This window comes from Bubalus kerabau, chromosome 14 (assembly GCF_029407905.1).
Source record: "Bubalus kerabau isolate K-KA32 ecotype Philippines breed swamp buffalo chromosome 14, PCC_UOA_SB_1v2, whole genome shotgun sequence".
NCBI classification, from domain to species: domain Eukaryota; kingdom Metazoa; phylum Chordata; class Mammalia; order Artiodactyla; family Bovidae; genus Bubalus; species Bubalus kerabau.
In genome coordinates this window covers 75,010,691-75,037,602 of record NC_073637.1, presented here as the reverse complement: position 1 = coordinate 75,037,602, position 26,912 = coordinate 75,010,691, and positions in this window count along the sequence as shown.

Here is a 26,912-nt window from a genome sequence, read left to right as displayed (position 1 = left end):
CGGCAGCCCACCAGGCTCCCCCGTCCCTGGGATTCTCCAGGCAAGAACACTGGAGTGGGTTGCCATTTCCTTCTCCAATGCATGAAAGTGAAAAGTGAAAGTGAAGTCGCTCAGTCATGCCCAACTCTTAGCGACCCCATGGACTGCAGACTACCAGGCTCCTCCATCCATGGGATTTTCTAGGCAAGAGTACTGCAGTGGGGTGCCATCACCTTCTCTGCAATCTATGTATAAGTGGACCTAAACAATTCAAACCTGTGTTGTTTAAGAGTCAGCTGTACCTCAGGCAGGTTATACTCTGGTTAATTGATTTCCCTGAGAGTACAACTTGCTAAGAAGGACCCAACGCTCTGGTATATTCCAGAGGGTTCATTTACTCTCCCCCAATCAGCAGACCAGCCTGAAGAGGGAAATGGCAACCCACTCAAGTATTCTTGCCTGGGAAATTTCATGAACAGAAGAGCCTGGTGGGTTACAGTCCACGGGGTTGCTACAAGTCAGACACAACTTAGTGAATCAATCAGAAGCCCAAGGGGATTTTTTGATATCTGCTATGGGAACCTGGTCAAATTCATGGAGGAAAACCTTACAATGTTGTGAGTCTTTTGTATGACCATGGCTGCACTAAGCCGCCAGAAATTCATTAATTACAGTCTGGTTTTTCTACCCTCACGATGGTTCCCATGGCAATTTCCACTCATGAATCTCTGCTCTGCTGCTGCTGCTGCTAAGTCGCTTCAGTCGTGTCTGACTGTGCGACCCCATAGATGGCAGCCCACCAGGCTCCCCGGTCCCTGGGATTCTCCAGGCAAGAACACTGGAGTGGGTTGCCATTTCCTTCTCCAATGCATGAAAGTGAAAAGTGAAAGTGAAGTCACTCAGTCCTGTCCGACTCTTCGAGACGCCATGGACTGCAGCCTACCAGGCTCCTCCGTCCCTGGGATTCTCCAGGCAAGAATACTGGAGTGGGGTGCCATTTCCTTTTCCAATGCATGAAAGTGAGAAGTGAAAGTGAAGTTGCTCAGTCGTGTCCGACTCTTAGCGACCCCATGGACTGCAGCCTACCAGGCTCCTCCGTCCATGGGATTTTCCAGGCAAGAGTACTGGAGTGGGGTGCCGTTGCCTTCTCTGGAATCACTGCTCTAGGAAGCTACAACTCCATGTGTGCAGTTGTCTTTCAGTCTTTCTAATCTTCAGACAACATTTTGCCCTGTGTCCCCGTGTCTTCCCTTCTGTTATGAACTGAAAAAGAAAAAAAAGTCTGTTTAGCTTTTTTACTTGTTAGGACAATGGAGATTACCATCCTTCTTACAGACAGTATTTGACTGAACTACTTTTTTGACCCATAAACTTTGACATCATTAATACTTTGATAATGTTTTTTCTTTACATATTTTTCTCAGTTTCAGAAGCTAATTTTACCACATTGAAATATATTTTATATTTTCAGTTTATTAGTGAATTCACTTATAATTAAACAAAATTTAGGCCATTTTATAGTCATAATAAATTAGATTTCTATCCTGTGTAAAATGAAACATTTTACCCCATTACTTTTATAAAGCTGCTAATTCTTTATTTTTTAATTTATAGAATATAGGATTTATACACAGGTTATACTTACAAAATTAATGATTTAATGCATTCTATTGTCTTTTCTGGAGAAGGCAATGGCACCCCGCTCCAGTCCTCTTGCCTGGAAAATCCAATGGACGGAGGAGCCTGGAAGGCTGCAGTCCATGGGGTCATGAAGAGTCAGACATGACTGAGTGACTTCACTTTCACTTTTCACTTTCATGCATTGGAGAAGGAAATGGCAACTCACTCCAGTGTTCTTGCCTGGAGAATCCCAGGGATGGGGGAGCCTGGTGGGCTGCCATCTATGGGGTTGCACAGAGTCGGACACGACTAAAGTGACTTAGCAGCAGCATTGTCTTTTCTAACGTAATGTCTGATACTTGCATTAAACTTTAATACCACATTAGGAAATAATCATTTAGGTTTAACTGTGTTTATCTGATTTCACTGCTTACTTTTAATCCCACATAATAACTTTTCTATTTTCCAAATTACATTGTTTCTTCTGTTAGTTAGCTTTAAAATATTTTCAATTTACTATTCTAGAAGAGGTATGTGGGTGGTATAATTTCTGAGAACTTGCATGTCTGAGAATGTCTTTCTTTGCCCTTATTGCAGGAACCTCTGGGTACAGAATTCTTGTATTAAACCTCAGAGCTCTATGGATGATTACTACCTCAAACATTGCTTTAAGGAAAAGTAAGATCGGCTTAGTTTTTGGTGTTTAATTAGTAGCTATTTGTGTGTGTGTGTGTGTATGAATACTTATAATATTTTATGTTTTATTTTTGAAAAAGAAACCAGCAGTACCAAGGCTCTTTTTAGTTCCTTGAAGCTTTTCCTTCATTAGATCTGTGACTGAATAAGTTTTCCCATCCCAGGAAAGTGTTCTACTTTTCCCTTGTCTATTACTTTGCACCATATGATCTGCTGTTTCTATATGAGGTTATTATTCTGCAAATATTGGATGTTCTGAATCTATACTTCAAGTCTTACAGTTTTTATCCTTTTACCTGTAAGTTTTAAAAATAGTTCTTAAGTTTACCTTCTGCTTCACTCATATGATTTTTTTTTAGTATAAATTGTGTTACTAAGAGACCGCATCATGGAATTCAGTAATTATTCAAAATGGACTTTTGTGTTTTAGTCTTTTTTTTGTTGTTGCTCCTTCTTATAACATGAGGTCCATGGTTACCCAATAATGACTCATGGTAAACGCTGAAAGATTATGTCTGAAGTTGGTTCAGTCTGAAACTTTTATATCATGGGAGATTATGATATCAAGGGAGATTATGAGATAAGCCTTTATATCAAGGGAGATTATGTTTACTCTATAATTACAATAACTGTTCAGAGAACATTCAGTTTTGGGAGAAAGGAAACAGGGCACCTTCAACAGGGAGTTTCTTCCTCTATGCAAAACTTTGCTTCTTTGCTTTTTTCCTGTTCTGACATGGCCTCTTGCTCAGAACATGGTGAATAAATGTCTAACCTCTGTCTATCCCTTGAACTGCAAGGAGATCAACCAGTCCATCCTAAAGGAGATGGACTGAATATTCACTAGAAGGACTGATGCTGAAGCTGAAGCTCCAATACTTTGGCCACCAGATGCAAAGAGCTGACTCATTAAAAAAGACCCAGATGCTGGGAAAGACTGAGGGAAGGAGGGGAAGGAGATGACAGAGGATGAGATGGTTGGATGGCATCACTGACTCGATGGACATGAGTTTGAGCAAGCTCTTGGAGTTGGTGATGGACAGGGAGGCCTGGCATGCTGCAGTCCATGGGGTCACAAAGAGTGGGACATGACTAAGCAGCTGAACAACAACAGTCTATCCCAGGTACCTGGGCCAGAGTGCCACCCCAAGCTTTGTTTGTAGTGGCCCCAGGAATAGGGCTGCTTGATTTAGCAAATAAAAATACAGCATGCTCAAATAAATTTGACTGACTTTCAGATATTTTTTGTTTTTGCATATGTCTTGGATATTACATGAGACATACAAAGGAAAAAAATATGTTGTTTAGCTGAAAGTTAAATTTAATCTGGCATCATGTATTTTATCTGGCAACCTATCCGTGAAGCATTGTCTGTTTTTGTCCTTTTGAGGTAAGGAGGGGTTTGTAGGGAGCTCTTTAAAGATTCCATGTAGTCCTAAAGATGCTGTTCTTTCAGAGGGTTGTATGACACTGCCCTTCAGGTGTTCTTTCACTCAAGCCTATCTGCATTCTACCTGATCCAAATCCCTTGTCATTTCATGTCAATGTCAGATGTGACATATTACAGGCTCCAGAACTGAACTAATACAGGTAATTTCTCTAGGATTCTGGAAGTCTGTGTGTGTGTGTACCTGAGTTGAGGAGATTGTGATGGATAAAAGGAGAGTTAAATGCCTGTACTTACACTGTCATTGTACTAAAACATTTTCTCATGTCTAACTCAACTTTTCAGAGCTTGCATGCCCCACTGTATCACAGCCCATTAAACGTTTTCTGTTACATCCAGCTGGACAGTATGAGTTATGTGGCTGGATAAACTGCCACCTTAGGCTGTAACTGATTTAGTACCCTGAGAAGAATGGCTTTCCCCAAACTATCATCACCTTAGAGATTTATTTTCCCCTCCCCTTATGCTCTTCTCTGTTTTACTACCTTACCACTTGAGACCATCTACCCTCTGGGAAGTTAATAAACAAAAGTAAGATAATGCTCTATGTGACTGCCCATCAATAGAAAGCCATATACCTACATTTATTGAGTATTTAACATGTGCCAGTCTAAGTGTTTCATACACATTACCTCATTTAGCTTTCTCTACACTCTGTTAACTCTCTTTTTCCAGGTGAGAAAGTACATAATCAAGGAGGTGAACAGACTTGTCATTGGTCACACAGTAAGGTCTGAATGCACTTTTTCTACTATATCATTACCGAGAACTTTATTTTCCATTGCCCCTTTTAGAAACAGTTGAAATTTGGTTTTGGTTAGCTCATCAATTCTTTTCTACTTCAATTTCACAGACAGACAACTCTGGGCTTAGAGATTAGTATATGCTGCTGATTTCCATTAGCCATATCTACAACCAAGTGCAGAGACCCTTAGAATACAACGTTCTCCTTCCTGTAGTTGCTAAGCATTGTTACCATCGGCAGAGGTTCTTTTATTCATTCACCAACACCCATAGCATCAAATGATAACTTTATGACCCTAAAAAAGTACTAAAAGATATAATTCCAAAGGAAATTCAGAGCTAAAGCATGGCAAGGAGCCAGGTTCCAAAGCAAAGTGGACCAAAGGAAGGTCCCTAGCACCTGCTAAAGGTACTAGAAAAAATATAATTTTGTTATTTACTTTGTGTAGTGGTGGCTCATGTTAGTTTTAGGAAATTCCCTGCAGTTTCTCACAAGATGTATCAGTGGCCCACAACGTCTTCAGTCATTCCCACTGAAAGTAATGTTCCCAACGCAGTGACTGCGTGCACTGTGTGGTATTGCTGTTGCATTAGCTTGCAGTGAGACAGAGTGCTTAATTCAGGCCACCACAGCGCATTTCCAGTGCATCCTGCCCAGCATGAACATTTATGGCTGTTTATGCTGCTCATCACTAAAATAGAGTACATGAGTAATACTGCCTAGAATCATAAATGTCCTCATATAATTTTACCAAATTGTTGAACTTTTGACACTTCCCACAGGCCACTTCAAGGCTGCAACCTCGTATGGGCAGATATAGGCACATAATGTAATGGTTTTATGAAAAAGATAAAGTTTCATAACAGAAGTTTCAAAAACGAGAAATAAGTAATTACTCATTGAGTGCCTCATGTGTCCAAATTCTATAATACCCAAACAACCCTATGAATCATGTTCCATTGCTTCCTTTTTCCAAATCCAGGAATGGAAGATCAGATAAGGTACATTATGCCCTAAAGGTAATATAGCATATCACAACATTATCTAACTTACAGATAATCTATTTCTAAAGTTTTAAGTTTTTCCACTTGAACTACAAACAACTTCCATTTCATTATCTATAAAACTTCTCTCTTCTAAAGTAAACTGACATTCTTGAATTCATGTTAATCATTTTAAATTTTAATTTAAAAAAATTTATTGGATTAGCTGAGTCTGACATGGATGCATTTATTCAAAGAACCATTTTCTTCAAGTTACTGCTTGCATAGTCAAACCAAAATCAAGCAGAAATATATCTAACAAGTGTGAGTTTGTTTCATTGCTTTCTAATAAAGACTGAGTTACTTAAACTCAGATTTTGGATGTCGGTAGTAGAAATCTGATTTAGGTCTAGATCAACAGTTAACCACATACAAATGAAGAGAAACCAAGAAGAGTGTAAATAAGGAGAGAAGAAATGCTCAGATTATTTTTCTCTTCTATATCTGTGGCCGGAATTATTTTCTCTGAGGCCAAAAGAAGAAATTCAAATATGTTTATCATATTTTCTGTAAAAAAAAAAAATGGGAGACCACAAGAGGCTAAGATGAGCAGGTGTCTTTTATCAAAACTTAAATGAACTTCCTCAAAAATTAGATTCCCACTTCAGTGGAAGTTTGATAACAGTTTGTGAAACCTCAAAGTTGATATAATACGGCTGCCCTGGTGATCAAGCTGTTAGGAGTCTGCCTGCTAAAGCAGAGGACACTGGTTCGATCCCTCATCTGGGAAGATCCCACATGCCACGGAGCAACTAAGCCCGAGTGCCACAACTACTGAGCCTGCACCCTGGAGCCTGCGATCCACAGCTACTGAAGACCTCATGCCTACAGCCTGTGCTCCACAACAGAAGAAGCCGTTGCAGTGAGAAGCCTGTGCCCGCAACAAAGAGTAGCCCCTGATCGTCACAACTAGCGAAAGCCCGTGTGCAGCAATGAAGACCCAACGTGGTCAAAAATAAACAAACAACTAAATTTAAAAATAAATATTAAAAAAGTTGATGTAATAAAAATGCTATGTGCAAATACATACTTGGGAAGACGTTAAAAGCAAAGCAAATGCAATTTTAGGAGTAAAGTGAAAGCAATGCATAAACTCATCAGTTTCATTTTCTGGGAGAAAACGAGATGATACCAACTCACAGTTCAATTTTTCCTTTGTTCATTTTTACTTCCTAGAATCAAGCTTTTTTCAAGAGATAGAATGTGTGCTTAGAATAAGATCCTAAACCAACGGACATGAAATATTTGTGATTTAAGTTGAAAGTGATATCAATTAGTCGGTAATAAATCTTAATGATATCTTCCACCTAGGGAAGTCTTTCAGTTCAGTTCAGTTCAGTTCAGTCACTTAGTCGTGTCCGACTCTTTGCGACCCCATGAATCACAGCATGCCAGGCCTCCCTGTCCATCACCAACTCCCGGAATTCACTCAGACTCACGTCCATCGAGTCAGTGATGCCATCCAGCCATCTCATCCTCTGTCGTCCCCTTCTCCTCCTGACCCCAATGCCTCCCAGCATCAGAGTCTTTTCCAATGAGTCAACTCTTCGCATGAGGTGGCCAAAGTACTGCAGGAGCTTTAGCATCATTCCTTCCAAAGAAATCCCAGGGCTGATCTCCTCCAGAATGGACTGGTTGGATCTCCTTGCAGTCCAAGGGACTCTCAAGAGTCTTCTCCAACACCACAGTTCAAAAGCATCAATTCTTCAGCGCTCAGCCTTCTTCAGAGTCCAACTCTCACATCCATACATGACCACAGGAAAAACCATAGCCTTGACTAGATGAACCTTTGTTGGCAAAGTAATGTCTCTGCTTTTGAATATGCTATCTAGGTTGGTCATAACTTTCCTTCCAAGGAGTAAGCGTCTTTTAATTTCATGGCTGCAGTCACCATCTGTAGTGATTTTTTAGCCCAGAAAAATAAAGTCTGACACTGTTTCCACTGTTTCCCCATCTATTTCCCATGAAGTGATGGGACCGGATGCCATGATCTTCATTTTCTCAATGTTGAGCTTTAAGCCAACTTTTTCACTCTCCACTTTTACTTTTATCAAGAGGCTTTTTAGTTCCTCTTCACTTTCTGCCATAAGGGTGGTGTCATCTGTATATCTGAGGTTATTGATATTTCTCCTGGCAATCTTGATTCCAGTTTGTGTTTCTTCCAGTCCAGCGTTTCTCATGATGTACTCTGCATATAAGTTAAATAAGCAGGGTGACAATATACAGCCGTGACGTACTCCTTTTCCTATTTGGAACCAGTCTGTTGTTTCACGTCCAGTTCTAACTGTTGCTTCCTGACCTGCATATAGATTTCTCAAGAGGCAGGTCAGGTGGTCTGGTATTTCCATCTCTTTCAGAAATTTGTACAGTTTATTGTGATCCACCCAGTCAAAGGCTTTGGCATAGTCAATAAAGCAGAAATAGATGTTTTTTTTGAATTCTCTTGCTTTTTCCCTGATCCAGCAGATGTTGGCAATTTGATCTCTGGTTCCTCTGCCTTTTCTAAAACCAGCTTGAACATCAGGAAATTCACTGTTCACGTTTTACTGAAGCCTGGCTTGGAGAATTTTGAGCATTACTTTACTAGCACGTGAGATGAGTGCAATTGTGCGGTAGTTTAAACATTCTTTGGCATTGCCTTTCTTTGGGATTGGAATGAAAACGGACCTTTTCCAGTCCTGTGGCCACTGCTGAGTTTTCCAAAGTTGCTGGCATATTGAGTGCAGTACTTTCACAGCATCATCTTTCAGGAAGGAACACTCAAACAATAGCTAATATTTATTAAGCAGTTATAATGTTGGGTCTTGCCCAGGATAAAGTGCTTTACATACATCTCATGGTGCTTCTCTGGTCTAGTCACCATTTCAGGATTAATAGGGAGACAAAGTCCTTCTCTTTAAGAGAAATTATTGAGACAAGGCAGCCAGTGAACTGCACCTAGAAGCACCTCTTTTGCACATGAGGTAGCAAAGAGTGTCAATACCCACCATAGAGGCCCAGGGCTTTTGCAACTTGGCTTAATAATAGTAAATTGTTCTATTCAAAATATGAGTCACAGATAGCATATGAAAGACAGCCAAACAGAACTTGGATTCCATTTCATGATTAGGGACTCTGTTCATGTATTAACATGCTTATCTTTTTATTCACACATTCAGCAGAAATTCAATGAGCACATTTTATGTACCAAGTGCTGAGATAGGTAATGAGAATACAAAGACAAATGACACAATTCTTGTTCCCAAGGAGCTTCCAGACTAGTTGGTGAAAAGGACAAATGTAGAACAAAAAGTTCCAATAAAAAGTAGGTGTAAAAATTTGCAGAGGTGCAGGTAGAAAGAAGGGGCTCATGTTGGCAAGGTACTCTAAGGGAGGGCAGAACTGAGTTGACAAGGTAGACAGAAGAGAAAATAATATTTTAGGCCATTAAAATAACATTCACAAAGCATTTGGCCACGAATTAGCATGGTGTTTTTGAGTTTGTAAATAATCTGGGTCAGAGGGTAGCATGGACTGCTTGTGAAGTGACTTAAATGTATTTAAAGAGCTTAGATTATTCCTGAAGTTGATTTGGAGTTAATGTAAAGTTAAATGAAATAGAACTATCATTCAATTTATTCCCTGGAAAAATTAATTCCAGTGAAAATATGGATAGGAGATTATAAAGGACACATGCAAGGTATTTTGTGAAAGTTTTTATATGAATGGATTGGACATTGAAAGAAAAATTTGCAATGCTGCTGATAAATGAATTATGTTATGAGATATTCTGATCTACTTTGGAGATCTTAACTACATATATATACATGTGTGTTTACATATGTGTGTAGACTTTTTTTTTTATTTTATTTTATTTTTAAACTTTACATAATTGTATTAGTAAGTTATTTTCCCTTATTTAGCCTTATTTCTCTAAGTAGCAATCAAGAAATTGGAATTGATGAATTATTCTCCCACTTGAGCTTTGAAGCAAGGCACTTAAAATTTGTTGTTGTTCAGTTGCTCAGTCGTGTCTGACTCTTTGTGACCCCACAGACTGCAGCATGCCAGGCTTTTCTGTCCTTTACTATCCCTGGAAATACACTCAAACTCCTATATACTGAGTTGATGATACCATCCAACCATGTCATTCTCAGTGGCCTCCTTCTCCTCATGCTTTCAATCTTTCCCAGCATCAGAGTCCTTTCCAATGAGTCAGATCTTCACATCAAATGCCAAAGTACTGGAGCTTCAGCTTCAGCATCAGTCCTTCCAAAGAATAGTCAGGGTTGATTCCTTTTTGGATTGACTTGTTTGATCTCCTTGAATTCCAAAGGACTCTCAGGAGTCTTCTCCAGCCCCACAGTTCAAAAGCATTCATTCTTTGGTGCTCAGCACTTTTTTTGTGTGTGGTCCAACTCTCACATCCATACATGACTCCGGGAAAAACCATAGCTTTGAATAGATGGACCTTTTTCAGTAAAGTAATGTCTCTGCTTTTCAATATGCTGTCTAGGTTTGTCATGGCTATCTTCCAAGGAGCAAGCATCTTAATTTCACGCTGCAGTCAGTGTCTGCAGTGATTTTGGAGCCCAAGAAAACAAAGTGTGTCACCTTTTCCGTTTTTAACCTATCTATTTGACATGAAGTGATGAGACTGGATGCCATTGATCTTAGTTGTTTGAATGCTGAGTTTTAAGCCAGCTTTATCATTCTCCTCTTTTATCTTCATCAAGAGGCTCTTTTGTTCTTCTTTGCTTTTGGCCATAATGGTGGTGTCATCTGCATATCTGAGGTTATTGCTATTTCTCCTGGTAATCTGAATTCCAGCTTTTGATTCATCCAGCCCAGCATTCTGCATGGTGTACTTTGCATATAAGGGTTTCTCAGGGGTGCAGTGGTAAATAATCCTCTTGCCAATGCAAGAGGTGCAAGAGACCCAGGTTCGATTTGCATATAAGTTAAATAAGCAGGATGGCAATATACAATCTTAATGTACTCATTTCCCAGTTTTGAACCAGTCCTTTGTTCCATGTCCTGTTCTAACTGTTGCTTCTTGACCTGCATACAGGTTTCTTAGGAGGCAGGTCAGGTGGTCTGGTATTCCCATCTTTTTAAGAATTTTACACATTTTTTTGTGATCCACACAGTCAAAGACTTTAGTATAGCCAATGAAATAGAAGTAAATGTTTTCCTAGAATTCTCTTGCTTTTCCCATGATTCAGCAGATGTTGGCAATTTGATCTCTAGTTCCTCTGCCTTTTCTAAATCCAACTTTTATATCTCTAAGTTCTCAGTTCATGTACTGTTGAATCCTGCTGCTGCTGCTGCTGCTAAGTCGTGTCACTTGTGTCCAACTCTGTGCGACCCCATAGACAGCAGCCCACCAGGCTCCTCCATCCCTGGGATTTTCCAGGCAAGAACACTGGAGTGGGTTGCCATTGCCTTCTCCAATGCATGAAAATGATAAGTGAAAGCATCTGCTCAGTCATGTCCGACTCTAAGCGACCCCATGGACTGCAGTGCACCAGGATCCTCCATCCATGGGATTCTCCAGGCAAAAGTACTGGAGTGGGTTGCCATTGCCTTCTCCGTGTTGAAGTTTAGCTCGAGGGATTTTGAGCATTACCTTGCAAGCATGTGGAATGAGCACAATTGTGCAACAGTTTAGACATTCTTTGGCATTGCCCTTCTTTGGGATTGGAATGAAAACTGACCATTCCCAGTCCTGTAGCCACTGCTGAGTTTTCCAAATTTTCTCACCTATTGAGTACATCACTTTAACAGCGTCATCTTTTAGGATTTGAAATAGCTCCGCTGAAATTCCATCACCTCCACTAGCTTTGTCTTAGTAATGCTTCCTAAGGCCCACTTGACTTCACACTTCAGGATGTCTGGCTCTAGGTGAGTAAGCACACCATTGTGGTAATCCTGGTCATTAAGACCTTTTTTGCACAGTTCTGTGTATGTTTGCCACCTCTTCTTAATCTCTTCTGCTTCTGTTAGGTCCTTGCTGTTCCTGTCCTTTTTTGTGCTCATCTTTGCATGAAATGTTTCCTTGATATCTCTAATTTTCTTGAAGAGATCGCTAGTCTTTTCCTTTCTATTGTTTTCCTCTATTTGCATTGTTAACTAAGAGGGTTTTCTTTTTGCTCCTCTGTTCTTTGGAACTCTGCATTCATTTGGGTTTATCTATCCCTTTCTCCTCTGTCTTTTGCTTCTCTTCTTTTCTCAGGTCTTTGTAATGTCTCCTCAGATGACCATTTTGCCTTCTTGCATTTCTTTTTCCTTGGGATGGTTTTGTTTACTGACTCTGTACAATGTTATGAACTTCTGTCAGTTCGAGTTTAACTGAGACTTACATAATTCTGACTTCTCTATCCCTTGTTAAGTAAAGGAAGGTTGAAGTCATATCAAGCACATTTTTGACCACATATAAGGGTGACTATTATCTGAAAGGCAGCAGCTCTCAAGTGTTGGCAAAGATGTGTAGGAAATGGACCCTTGTGCACTATATGTAGGAATGTAAATCTGTACAACTACTATGAAAGTATGAAGGTCTTGAAAAAAGGTAAAATAAAACTGCCATATGATCCAGCTAACCTGCTCCTGGGTATTTATCTGAAAAAAACAAGAACTCTAACTTGAAATATATATACACCTCTATGTTCACTGCAGCATTATTTACAGTAGTCAAGATATCAGCTCAGTTCTGTTGCTCAGTCATGTCTGACTTTCTGTGACGTCATGGACTGCAACATGACTGGCCTCCCTGTCCATCACCAACTCCCGGAGCTTGCTCAAACTCATGTCCATTGAGCTGATGATGCCATCCAACCGTCTCATCCTCTGTCATCCCTTTCTCCTCCTGCCTTCAATCTTTCCAAGCATCAGGGGCTTTTCCAATGAGTCAGTTCTTCACATCAGGTGGCCAAAGTATTGGAGATTCAGCCAAGATATGGAAGCAACCAAATACTTTCAATAGATGAATGGTTAAGGAATATGTGGTATATATGTATAAATATTACTCAGTCATAAAAAAGAATGAAACATTGCCATTTGTGATATGAGACATACAGAGTATTATGCTAAGTGAAATAAGTCATACAGAGAAAGACAAATATTATATGAATTCTCTTGTATATGTAATTTAAAAAACAAAGTAAATGAACAAATATGACAAAAAACAAACACAATCATAGATACAGAGAGTAATGACATGATTGTCTGAAGGAAAGTGCGCAGAGAGTTGAATGAAATAAGTAAGGGAAATTAAGAGGTAAAAGCTTTCAGTTACAAAATAAAAGAGCCTCAAAGATGAAAAGTGCAGTGTTAAAAATATAGTTAATAATAACATAATATCTTTGGATGGTGACAGATGACAACCAGACTAATCATGGTGATCATTTTGTAATATATAGAAATAAACAATTCTATGTTGTGAACTGGGAGCTAAGATAATGTTGTAGATTATTTATACTTCAGCATACAAAAAAACTTCGAGAAAAGGAGATCAGATTTGTGGTTACCAGCAGGAGAGAACTGGATGAAGGTCATCAAAAGCTAAAACTTTCCAGTTATAAGACAAATAAGTACTAGAGATGTAAAATACAACATGATTAATATAATTAACACTTATGTGTGTTATACATGAAAATTGTTGAAAGAGTAAATCCTAAGGAAAAGTATTTTTTTCTTTAATTTTGTATCTATGTGAGATGATGGGGCTTCCCTGGTCGCTCAGATGGTAAAGAATCCACCTGCAATGTGGGAGACCTGAATTTGATCCCTGGGTTGGCAAGATCCCCCTGGACAGAGGGGGGATCCCCATGGATAGAGGAACCTGGCGGGCTACAGTCCATGGGGTCACACAAGAGTCAGACATGACTAAATGACTAAGCACAGCACACATACGAGAGGATGGATGTTGACTAAACTTACTGTGGTAATCATTTCATGATATGTGTAAGTCAAATCATTATGCAGCACACCTTTAACTTACACAGTGAGTGAAAGGTGTTCAGTCATGTCCAACTATTTGTGATCCCATGGACTATATAGTCCATGGAATTCTCCAGGCCAGAATACTGGAGTGGGTAGCCTTTCCCTTCTCCAGGGAATCTTTCCAACCCAGGGATCAAACCCAGGTCTCCCATATTGCCAGTGGAGGTGGGCTTTTTATCAGCTGAGCCACGAGGGAAGCCCAAGAATACTGGAGTGGGTAGCCTATCCCTTCTCCAGGGGATCTTCCCAACCCAGGAATTGAGCAGGGTATCCTGCATTGCAGGCAAATTCTTTATCAACTGAGCTATCAAGGAAGCCCTACGCAGTGTTGTATGCCAATTATATTTCAATAAAACTGGAAGGAAAAGAGAAAATTACAAGGCATACCAAAAAGTAAAAACCACAAGTTGAAGACAGAAAGCAAGCATTAGAACCAGATTTGGCAAGGATGTTGGAATTATCAGACTGTTCATTTAGAAAAAAACTATGACTCATACACAAAGAGGTCCAATGGATAAAGTATGCAATAAGCAAGACAGATGGACAAGGAAAGAAGAGAGATGGAAATCCTAATTAAGGACTGAAAAGAAATGCTATAAATTAAAACTGTAATACAAAAAAGAAATGAATTTGTTAGTAGACTGGACATGTCTGAGAAAAGAATCTCTGACCTAGAGCTTATATCAATAGAATCCCTGAAAGCAGAAAAGCAAAGAGAAGAAAGACTGAAAAAAGAACCGAACATCTGAGGAATGTGGGACGACTATAAAAGGGGTCACATATGCATGATGTGAACAGTGGAAGGAAGAGAATGAGAGAAAGGAATAGAAGAAATATTTTAAATCACAATGACTGAGAATGTCCTCCAAATTAATGTCAGACACCAAACCACAGAACTCTTAGCATCTCTTGCCAGGACACTAAGAGAACAGCAAGCAGGATAACGGCCAAAAAGCTACACTTCAGTGTATCAGTTACAAAATATGAAAATTAAAGACAAAGAAAAAATCCTAAAAGAATCCAAAGTGGAGGAAAAAGTTTTATCTATAGAGAAACAAAGAAAAGAATTCCATCTGACTTTTCAGAATAGCAAAATATTTAATGTATTGGGAGAGAAGAAAATCCATTAACCTAGAATTCTCTACCCTGTGAAACTTTTCTTCAAAAGTGAGGCAGAAATAAAGCCTTTCTCAGGCAAACAAGAGTGAGGGAATTTGTTACCAGTAGACCTCTCTTAGGCTTCCCAGGTGGTGACAGTGGTAAAGAACTTGCCTGCCAATGCAGGAGATGTAAGAGATGTGGGTTTGATCCCTGGGTCAGGAAGGTCCCCTGGAGAAGGATATGACAACTCACTCCAATATTCTTACCTGGAGAATCCCATGGCCAGAGGAGCCTGGTGAGCTATAGTCCAGAGGGTCACAAAGAGTCAGATACAATTGAAGCGACTTAGCATGCATGAATGCAGGCCTGTTTTGCAAGATATGTTAACGCACATTCTTTAGGAAAAAGGAAAATAATATAGGTCAAAATCTCATGTCTACATTAAAAAAGTAAAGCATCAATAAAGGAATGAAAGTGAAACTTTCTCAGTCATGTCTGACTCTTTGTTACCCCATGGACTATATAGTCCATGGAATTCTCCAGGCCAGAATACTGGAGTGGGTAGCCTTTCCCTTCTCTAGGGGTTCTTCCCAACCCAGGGATAGAACCCAAGTCTCCTGCATTGCAGGTGGATTCTTTACCAGCTGAGCTACCAGGAAAGCCCAGGAATACTGGAGTGGGTAGCCTATCCCTTCTCCAGGGGATCTTCCCAACCTGGGAATCAAACCAGGGTCTCCTGCATTGCAGGTGGATTCTTTACCAACTGAGCTATGAGGGAAGTCCAATAAAGGAATAAGTGAAAGTAAAATAAAGAATTTATATTTTCTTTATTAACCTAACATAACAGTTTGTTAAAAATACTAATAGCAACAATGTATTTGATTATGTACCTTTATGTATATATTTCATATCACCCATGGAGTTGAAAATGTGTTCACACAAAAACCTTCACAATAATGTTTATAGCAGCTTTATTTGTAATTGCCAAAATTTGGAAGACATCAAGATTTCCTTCAGTAGATAAGTGGATAAACTGTGGTATTTACAAACAATGGAATATTATTTGATAGCATAGCTCAGTCGGTAAAGAATCCGCCTGCAAGGCAGGAGATCCCGGTTTGATCCCTGGATCAGGAAGATCCGCTGGAGAAGGGATAGGCTACCAACTCCAGTATCCTTGGGCTTCCCTTGTGGGTCAGCTGGTAAAGAATCCGCAATGCAGAACTGGTTCAATCCCTGTGTTGGGAAGATCCCCTGGAGAAGGGAAAAGCTACCCCCTCCAGTATTCTGGCCTGGAGAATTCCTGGGGCTCTATAGTTCATGGGGTCACAAAGAGTCAGACATGACTGAGTGACTTTCACTAGCATTTCACTTAAAAATAAATGAGCTATCAAATCATGAAAAGACATTTAGGAAACTTAAATGTATATTATTAAGTGAACGAAGCCAATCTGAGAAGGCTATATGATTCCTACCATATGTCGTTCTGGAAAAAGAAAAACTATGGAGGCAATAAAAAGATTAGTGATTGCCAAGGGTTGGGCATGCACACTAAGTCGCTTCAGTCATGTCTGACTCTTCGCAACCTCATAGACTGCAGCCCGCTATGTTCCTCTGCCATGGGATTCTCTAGGAAGGATACTGGAGTGGATTACCATGCCCTCCTCCAGGGGGATCTCCCCCAGCCAGAGATCAAATCCATGTCTCTTATGTCTCCTGTGTTGGCAGGCAAGTTCTGTACCACTAGTGCCACCTGGGAAGCCCTAAGGGTTGGGCAGAGAAGGATGAATGGGCAGAGCTCAGACCTTTACAGCAGTAGAAATATAATGATAAGCATATGTCATTACACATTTGTACAAGGGCATGGAATTTGCACAACACCAAGAGTAAATCCATAGGTAAACCATGGACTGTGGGTGATAATAATGTGTCAATGCAGGTTCATACTTGATTTTTAAGAAATGAACTGTTCTGGTGAGTGATATAGTAATGGAGATAGATAGGAAATATAAGGAAAATCTCTATACTTTCCTCTCAATTTTGTCATAGACCTAAAGCTACTCTAAAAAATAAAGTCTTCAAAAACATTGATGATATTTATCACTAGGTATTACTTTTTTAATCTGAAAAAAAAAATCATTTCAGATAAACTACTATTCTGTATGCTAGGAACAGCAATGGGTGAGCCCCGAACAGCTTCTGTGTCCTTTGGTTATGTTGTGAATGCTCAGACTTTTGTTAAAGAGATTATAGGTAGAACTGAATAGACCCAGGCATGTGACCATCTTCTCTAACATCACAGTAGTACATATATCAGTGACTGCAAAGATAATTGATGCTATGTCTTCCAGAGATATTAGTTTCCTGGTACTGCTGTATCCATTTTTTCCAGCTTAAAACAACCGTGGTGGCTTCTTGCATGTAAAGAAAGAAATTTTTGAAAAGATTCTGCCATTTCAGCACCCAATCCATTAGGTTTTTTGTGTTTTTTGGGGGAAAGACACAATGATGAGTATGCCAAGGTATGTCATGTTAAGATCTCTTCTAAAGTGACCATTCAATAAAACCTATATTAGGTAAAGTGTCCCTCACTTTCCCCTTGACAGCAGACTTGCAACCTATCAGAGCAACCATGACTGATCACAAAAATTCATTTTACATTAAACAAGTGCTAAATTTCATAGCACTTAACACTTTAATAGTTCTTAAAGGGCTCAAAGGGCAAAAGACTGAATAAACTTAAACTTCAGGGAACAGTGAGCTCTTACTTGCAGTAATCAATAGCCTTTGACTATGGAGAGCAACAAAACCGTTTGGCTTCCTGACTGCAAGTCAAGTCTCTGATCCCTTTTCTAACAATAATTCATTTTCAGGGCACTTCAATTCTGTGCCTCTCATGTGGAGGCAACAAGGTGCTGGCCCCTGTTTGAACTCAAGTCCTATGGAGAAAAAGATTTCCCAACAGAGAAAATAAATACTTCCCAACTTCTTTGTTTGTCTTCCAGAATCCTAGCGGGCAAAGAATCCCTGCTTCCTCTGGGAAGCACTCTTCAACTCTCCCTGCTTATTAACATCTCCTACTGAGTTGCCTAATGAGCTGCTAATGACTAGCCCTGAGCAACCAGGAAAGACCAGGACAGCAGACTGGATTGTTAAATTCATTAAGTCTAGGAGCAGAGAGGGCCTTTGGAGCTTTACTTGAATGCAGTAGTGGTAAGGTTACATCACAGTCAGAAAAGGAAAAGAATTTGTGTCACACTTGCTCTCTAACAACCAACAGGATACAGGTTTTGAGTATTTTTTCACGTGGTTGTTGTTGCTCAGCCACTCAGTTGTATCCGACCCTTTGCGACCCCATGGACTGCAGCACATCAGGCTTCTCTATCCTTCACCATCTCCTAGAGTTTGCTCAGATTCATGTCCATTAAGTCGATGATGTAGTAGAGGAGACAATTGAACTTGAGATCTTTTTTATTTTTTCTTCAGATTTTGAAGATATACCTTTGTGATGAAATAACAGTCATGAAACAAAATGTTCAGAAGAACTGTCAGTAACCATTTAAAAATCAGATTTATGATCCTTTTTAAAAATTTGTTAAAGCGATGCTGGTTTACATCAAAGTACTCCTAGTAAGGAGAAATGATGTACTGTATTGAAAAAATAAGACCTCATCACGGGTCTTCTTAACTTGGCTCTGAACAACCTTAAAAGCCAAAAGATCTGCACCATATGATTCTGAGAAATATTAAGGATGTCTTGAATCTCCAACCTTCCTTCTTCCCTCCCCTTCCCAGTATAAATGGATTTCAAACCAAAAGCCAAATGACTTTTAAAAAATTAATTAATTTATTTAAATTGGAGGATAATTACTGTATTGTGATGGTTTTGCCATACATCAACATGAATCAGTCACAGGGACACATGTGTCCCCCCATCCTGAACCCCTCTCCCACCTCCCTCCCCAGCCTCTCCCTCTGGTTTGTCCCAGAGCGCTGGCATTCGTGCCCTGCTTCCTGCATCCAGTTTGCACTGGTCATCTGCTTTACATATGGTAATGTACATGTTTCATTGCTCTCCTCTTAAATCATCCCACCCTCACCTTCTCCCAGAGTCCAAAAGTCTCTTCTTTACATCTGTGTCTCCTATGCTGCCCTGCATGTAGGATCATCATTACCGTCTTTCTAAATCTATATATATGTATTAATATACAGTATTTGTCTTTCTCTTTCTGATTTACTTCACTCTGTATAATAGGCTCCAGGTTCATCCACCTCATTAGAACTGACTCAAATACATTCCTTTCTATAGCTGAGTAATATTTCACTATGTATATATACCACAACTTTCTTATCCATTCATCCGCCGATGGCCATCTAGGTTGCTTCCATGTCCTAGCTATTGTAAATAGTGCCGCAGTGAACGTTGGGGTACATGCGTCTCTTTCAACTCTGGTTTCCTCTGAATGCATGACCAGCAGTGGGATTGCTGGGTCATATGGCAAGTTCTATTCTCAGTTTTTTAAGGAATTTCCACGCTCTTCTCCATGGTGGCTGTACCAGTTTGCATTCCCACCAACAGTGTAAGAGGGTTCCATTTTCTCCACACCCTGTCCAGTATTTTTTGTCTGTGGACTTTTTGATGATGGCCATTCTGACTGATGGACTTCCCTGGTAGCTCAGATGAGTGTCTGCCTACAATGTGGGAGAGTTCAAGTCATAGGTCGGGAATATCCTCTGGAGAAGGAAATGGCAACCCACTCCAATACTCTTGCCTGGAAAATCCCATGGACAGAGGAGCCTGGTAGGCTGCAGTCCATGGGGTAGCTGAGAGTTGGACATGACTGAGTGACTTCACTTTCACTTTTCACTTTCATCATTGGAGAAGGAAATGGCAACCCACTCCAGTGTTCTTGCCTGGAGAATCCCAGGGATGGGGGAGCCTGGTGGGCTGCCGTCTATGGGGCCACGCAGAGTCAGACATGACTGAAGCGACTTAGCAGCAGCAATAATGAATGATGTTGGGTATCTTTTCACGTGTTTGTTAGCCATCTATATGTCTTCTTTGGAGAAATGTCTATTTAGGTCTTTTGCTCCCTTTTTGATTGGGTTGTTTGTTTTCCTGGTATTGAGCTGCATGAGCTGCCCATATATTTTGAAGCTTAATTTTTTGTCAGTTGTTTCAGTTGCTATTATTTTTTCCCATTCTGAAGGCTGTCTTTTTACCTTGCTTATAGTTTCCTTCATTGTGCAAAAGCTTTGAAGTTTAATTAGGTCCCATTTGTTTGTTTTTGGTTTTATTTCCATTACTCTAGGAGGTGAGTCATAGAGGATCTTGCTGTGACTTATGTCAGAGAGTGTTCTGCCTATGTTTTCCTCTAAGAGTTTTATAGTGTCTGGTCTTACATATAGGTCTTTAATCCATTTTGAATTTGTTTTTGTGTATGGTGTTAGAAAGTGTTCTAGCTTCATTCTTTTACACAGTTGACCCGTTTTCCCAGCACCACTTGTTGAAGACACTGTCTTTTTTCCATTATATATTTTTGCCTCCTTTGTCAAAGCTAAGGTGTCACTAGGTGTGTGGATTTATCTCTGGACTTTCTATTTTGTTCCATTGTTCTACATTTCTGTCTTTACACAGTACCATACTCTCTTGATGACTGTAGCTTTGACATATAGTCTGACGATAGGAAGGTTGATTCCTCCAGTTCTATTCTTTTTTCTCAACATTGCTTTGGCTATTCAAGGTCTTTTGTGTTTCCATCACTTCAGTTCAGTTCAGTCTCTCAGTCGTGTCTGACTCTTTGCAACCCCATGAATCGCAGCACGCCAGGCCTCCCTGTCCATCACCAACTCCTGGAGTTCACCCAGACTCACGTCCATTGAGTCAGTGATGCCATCCAGTCATTTCATCCTCTGTCGTCCACTTCTCCTCCTGCCCCCAATCCCTCCCAGCATCAGAGTCTTTTCCAATGAGTCAACTCTTCGCATGAGGTGGCCAAAGTACTGGAGTTTCAGCTTTAGCATCGTTCCTTCCAAAGAAATCCCAGGGCTGATCTCCTTCAGAATGGACTAGTTGGATCTCCTTGCAGTCAAACTGAAATTATTTGTCCTAGTTCTGTGAAAAATACCATTGGTAGTTTGATAAGCATTGCACTGAATCGATAGATTGCTTTAAGTAGTATAATTTTTTTTCACTATATTGATTCTCCCAATCCATGAACATGGTATATTTATCTATTTATGTCATCTTTGATTTCTTTCATCAGTGTTTTATAGTTTTTGATATACAGATCTTTTGTTTCTTTAGGTAAATTTATTCCTAAGTATTTTGCTTTTTTCATTGCAGTGTTGAATGGGACTGTTTCCTTGGTTTCTCTTTCTCATTTTTCATTGTTAGTGTATAGGAATACAAGGGATTTCAGTGTATTAATTTTATATCCTGCAACTTTACTATATTCATTGATTATCTCTAATAATTTTCTGGTGGCATCTTTAGGGTTTTCTATGCAGAGGACCATGCCATCTGCAAACAATGAGCTTTACTTCTTCTTTTCCAATCTGGATTCCTTTTATTTCTTATTATTTTCTGATTGCTGTGGCTAGAGCTTCCAAAACTATGTTGAATAGTAGTGGTGAGAGTGGGCGCCTTTGTCTTGTTCTTGATTTTATAGGGAATGCTTTCACCTTTTTGCCATTGAGGATAATGTTTGCTGTGGGTTTGCGGTATATGGTTTTTATCATGTTGTGGTATGTTCTTTCTATGCCTACTTTTTGGAGAGTTCTTATCATAAATGACTGTTGAACTTTGTCAAAGGTTTTCTCTGCACTTATTAAGATAATCATATGGTTTTTAATCTTTCAATTTGTCAATATGGTATATCACATTGATTGACTTGTGAATATTGAAGAATCCTTGCATCCCTGGAATGAAGCCCATTTGATCATGATGTATGATCTTTTTAATATGTTGTTGGATTCTGTTTGCTAGAATTTTGTTGAGGATTTTTGCATCTATGTTCATTAGTGATATTGGCCTGTAGTTTTCTTTTCTTTTCGGGTTTTTTTTGTTTTGTTTTGTTTTTTGCTGTTGTTGCATCTTTGTCTGGTTTTGGTATCAAGGTGATAGTGGTCTTGTAGGATGAGTTTGGGAATTCTCCTTCCTCTGCAATTTTCTGTAAGAGTTGGAGTAGGATATGTGTTATCTCTTCTCTACATTTACAGCAGAATTCACCTGTGAAGCCATCTGGTCCTGGACTTTTGTTTGTTGGAAGATTTTTGATTACAGTTTCAATTTCTGTGATTGAGATTGGTCTGTTCAAATTTTCTGTTTCTTCCTGGTTCAGTTTTGGAAGTTGTATTTTTCTAATAATTTGTCCATTTCTTCCAAATTGTCCATTTTGTTGGCATATAGTTGCTCATTGTAGCCTCTTATGATCATTTGTATTTCTGTGTCATCTGTTGTGATTTCTCCATTTTCATTTCTAATTTTATCTATTTGAGCCTTCCCCCTCCCTTTTCTTATGAGTTTGGCTAACAGTTTGCCTATTTTTTTTATCTTCTCGAAGAACAAACTTAGTTTTGTTGAATTTTGCTATACTCGCCTTCATTTCTTTTTCATTTATTTCTTCTCTGATTTTTATGACTTCTACTAACTTTGGTTTTGTTGTTGTTGTTCTTCTCTTTCTAGTTGCTTTAGGTGTAAAGTTAGGTTATTTATTTGAGGTAGGCTTGTATTGCTATGAACTTCTCTCTTAGCACTGCTTTTACTGAACCCCATAAGTTTTGGGTTGTTGTGTTTTGACTATCATTTGTTTCTATGCATATTTTGATTCCTTTTTGATTTCTTCAGTGATCTGTTGGTTATTCAGAAGTATGTAGTTTAGTCTCCATATGTTTATGTTTTTCATAATTTTTTTTGCTGTAGTTGATATGTAATCTTACAGCACTGTGATCAAAAAAGATGCTTGAAATGATTTCAGTTATTTTAAATTTACTAAGTCTAGATTTGTGTCCAGTATGTGATCTATCCTGTGCATGTGTTCAAAGAATGTTCCATGTGCATTTGACAAAAAGGTGAAATCCCTTGTTTCTGGGTGAAATGCCTTGCAGATATAAATTAGGTCTAACTGGTCCAATGTGTTATTTAAAGCTTGTGTTTCCCTGTTAATTTTCTGTCTGGTTGATCTGTCCGTTGGTGTGAATGGGGTATTAAAGTCTCCCACTAATATTGTGTTGCTGTTAAGTTCCCTTTTCAAGTTCCCCTTGTTAGCATTTGCCTTATTTATTGAGGTGCTCCTACATTGGGTGCATCAATTCAGTTCAATTGCTTAGTCATGTCTAACTCTTTGTGATTCCATTGACTGCAGCATGCCAGGCTTCCTTGTCTATCACCAACTCCTGGAACTTGCTCAAACTTATGTCCATCAAGTTGGTGATATATTTATAATAGTTAAAACTTCTTATTGCATTAATCCTTTGATTATTATGTAGGGTCCTTCTTTGTGTCTTATAGGGGTCTTTAAAGTCTATTTTATCTGATGAGTATTGCTACTCCCAGTTTCTTTTGGTCTCCATTTGAATGAAATATCTTTTTCCAGACCCTCACTTTCAGTCAGTATGTGTCCCTAGGTTTGAGGTGGGTCCCTTGTAGACAGCATATATAGGGGTTTTGTTTTTGTATCCATTTGGCCAGTCTTTGTCTTTTGGTTGGAGCATTTAAGCCATTTATGTTTAAGATAATTATTGATAAGTATAATCCTGTTATCATTTACTTTATTGTTTGGGGTTCATTTTTATAAACCATTTCTGTTTTACTTGTCTAGAGAAGTTCCTTTAGCATTTGTTGAAGAGCTGGTCGGTGGTGCTGAATTCTCTCAGCTTTTGCTTGTCTGTAAAGTATTTTATTTCTCCTTCAAATATGAATGAGATCTTTGCTGGGTAATGTAGTCTTGGCTGTAGGTTTTTCTCTTCCATCACTGTAAGTATATCCTGACATTCCCTTCTGGCCTGAAGAGCTTCTATCAGCTATTATCCTTATGGAGATCCATTTGTATGTTATTTGTTGCTTTTACCTAGCTGCTTTTAATATATGCTCTTTGTGTCTAATTTTTGTTAGTTTGATCAGTATGTGTTTTGGTGTATTTCACCTTGGGTTTATCCTGTTTGAGACTCTCTGGGCTTCTTGGACTTGAGTGGTTATTTTCCCCATTTTAGAGATGTTTTGGACTATTATCTCCTCAAGTATTTTCCCATACCCTTTCCTTTTGTCTTCTACTTCTGGAACTCCTAGGATTCAAATGTTGGGGCATTTAACTTTGTTCCAGAGGTCTCTGAGGCTGTCCTCACTTCTTTTTATTCTTTTCTTTTTTCAGCTCTGCTTCATTTATTTCCACCATTCTATCTTCCACCTTACTTATCCTTTCTTCTGCTTCAGTTATTCTACTGTTGGTTCCCTCCAGGATGTGTTTAATCTCAGTTATTGCATTGTTCATTACTGATGGACTATTCTGGAAGAAACAAAAGCTGGAATCAAGATTGCCAGGAGAAATATCAATAACCTCAGATATGCAGAACACCACCCTTATGGCAGAAAGTGAAGAGGAACTCAAAAGCCTCTTGATGAAAGTGAAACTGGAGAGTGAAAAAGTTGGCTTAAAACTCAACATTCAGAAAACAAAGATCATGGCATCCGGTCCCATCACTTCATGGGAAATAGATGGGGAAACAGTGGAAACAGTGTCAAACTTTATTTTTTTGGGGCTCCAAAATCACGGCAGATGGTGACTGCAGCCATGAAATTAAAAGACACTTGCTCCTTGGAAAGAAAGTTATGTCCAACCTAGATAGCATATTCAAAAGCAAAGACATCATTTTGCCAACAAAGGTCCATCTAGTCAAGGCTATGGTTTTTCCTGTGGTCATGTATGGATGTAAGAGTTGGACTGTGAAGAAGGCTGAGCACCGAAGAATTGATGGTTTTGAAGTGTGTTGTTGGAGAAGACTCTTGAAAGTCCCTTGGACTGCAAGGAGATCCAACCAGTCCATTCTGAAGGAGATCAGCCCTGGGATTTCTTTGGAAGGAATAATGCTAAAGCTGAAACTCCAGTACTTTGGCCACCTCATGTGAAGAGTTGACTCATTGGAAAAGACTCTGATGCTGGGAGGGATTGGGGGCAGGAGGAGAAGGGGACAACAGAGGATTAGATGGCTGGATGGCATCATTGACTCAATGGACGTGAGTCTGGGTGAACTCCGGGAGTTGGTGATGGACAGGGAGGCCTGGTGTGCTGCAGTTTATGGGGTCACAAAGAGTCAGACATGACTGAGCAACTGAACTGGACTGAAATGATTCTTTTATTTCTTCTAGGTCCTTGTTAAAATTCTCGATCCATGTCTCTAGTCTGTTTATCTGTAACTCCATATTCTTTTCAAGATTTTGGATCATATTTACTATCATTCTAAATTCTTTTTCAGGTAGGCTCCCTATCTCTTCATCTTTTGTTTGGTTTAATGGGTTTTTATCATGTTCCTTCATCTGCTGTATATTTCTCTGCCTTTTTATTTCGTTTAGTTTTAGTTCCTTCAGGCTGGAGGTCTTATTTCCTTTTAATTGTGGAGTCTACTCCCTGTGGATGAGGTTGGACAAGTGATTTGTGAAGGTTTCCTGGTTGGGGGAATTTTTGTCTCTGTTCTGATGGATGCAGCTGGATCTCTTCTCTCTGGAGGGCAATGCAGTGTCCAGTAGTGCGTTTTATGGTGTCTATGGGTTTGGTATGACTTTGGACAGTTTATCTCTTAATGTTCAGGGTTGTGTTCCTTTTTGTTGGAGGATTAGCATGAGATGTCTTGCACTGGAGTTTGCTGGCTCTTGGCCTCAATGTAGGTATGGTGGCTTTTGGGTGGATTCTCACCTATTAATGTTCCCTGGGGTCAGGAGTTTTGTGGTACTCCAAAGTTCTGTAGTTGAGCCTCTTGCCTCTGGGTTTTGATCTCCCTTTTACAGTAGCCTTAAGACTTCTCTGTCCACACAGTGCAGAAGATAAAACCCCAAGGTTAATGGTCAAAGAACTCTCCACAGTCAGGAACACCCAGAGAGATTCACAGAGTTATATAGAGAATAAAAGAGGGAGGTGGGAGATGGAGGTGGCCAGGAGGACAAGAGGGAGAGTCAGAAAGGAAAAGAGCAATCAAGCCAGTAATCAAATCCCTAAGTGAAAATAGATACTAAAAATTATACTATTAAAGGTACAAAATTAATAACAAATATCAAAAAGCAAAGATTAAAAACTTAGAATAGAGATTAGATTCTCAAAAGTACAATCAATTCAGTTCAATTCAGTCACTCAGTCGTGTCTGACTATTTGTGACCTTATGAACCGCAGCACGCCAGGCCTCCCTGTCCATCACCAACTCCCGGAGTTCACTCAGACCCACGTCCATCGAGTCAGTGATGCCATCCAGCCATCTCATCCTCTGTCGTCCCCTTCTCCTCCTGCCTTCAATCTTTCTCAGCATCAGGGTCTTTTCCAATGAGTCAGCTCTTTGCATCAGGTGGCCAAAGTATTGGAATTTCAGCTTCAATATCAGTCCTTCTGATGATGAACACCCAGGACTGATCTCCTTTAGAATGGACTGATTGGATCTCCCTGCAGTCCAAGGGACTCTCAAGAGTCTTCTCCAACACCACAGTTCAATAAAAGAATACAAAACAAATTCGATCACAAAAATTTTTTTAATCTGGAATTTGTTTAAAAAATGAGGTTTTTAAAAAGAAAGTTAGTAGTAGGCTATAAAAATGAAAGTTAAAGGAGTAATAAAGAACTAAAATTTTTAAAAAATTAAAAAAACAATAATCATAAAAATATATCTAGGAATTTCTCTGGAGCCATTGTTGGCAGTGTGGGGTCAGTTCAGTGTCAGATAGTCCCTTGTTTTTTTCTTGTGCTTGTTCTAAATTTCAAATGCACGGTGTTCGCATTAACTGCAGGTTTTAATGTGATGCATCTGACACGTCCCGGGCTGTTCCCCTTTCTTTTCTTTGTTTAGTTTGCCCTCCTCTGATTGCAGTTCTCTTCTGTGTCTAATCTCTGCCCTGACACGAGTGGGCTAAAGTGGCCATTTATTCGGGCTCCCTTGCTCAGTTGTGCTGTGGAGACGGACTGAGACCTCAAGCAAACACCACCGGCACGTGTCGGGGGTGCTCACAGTGGATGGACCACACTGGGGTTGCCATAGCTCAAGGCAGCGTGCACTTCCCAGGTCCAGGCCACTCAGGGTCCAAGGTGCACCATGTGGGCGC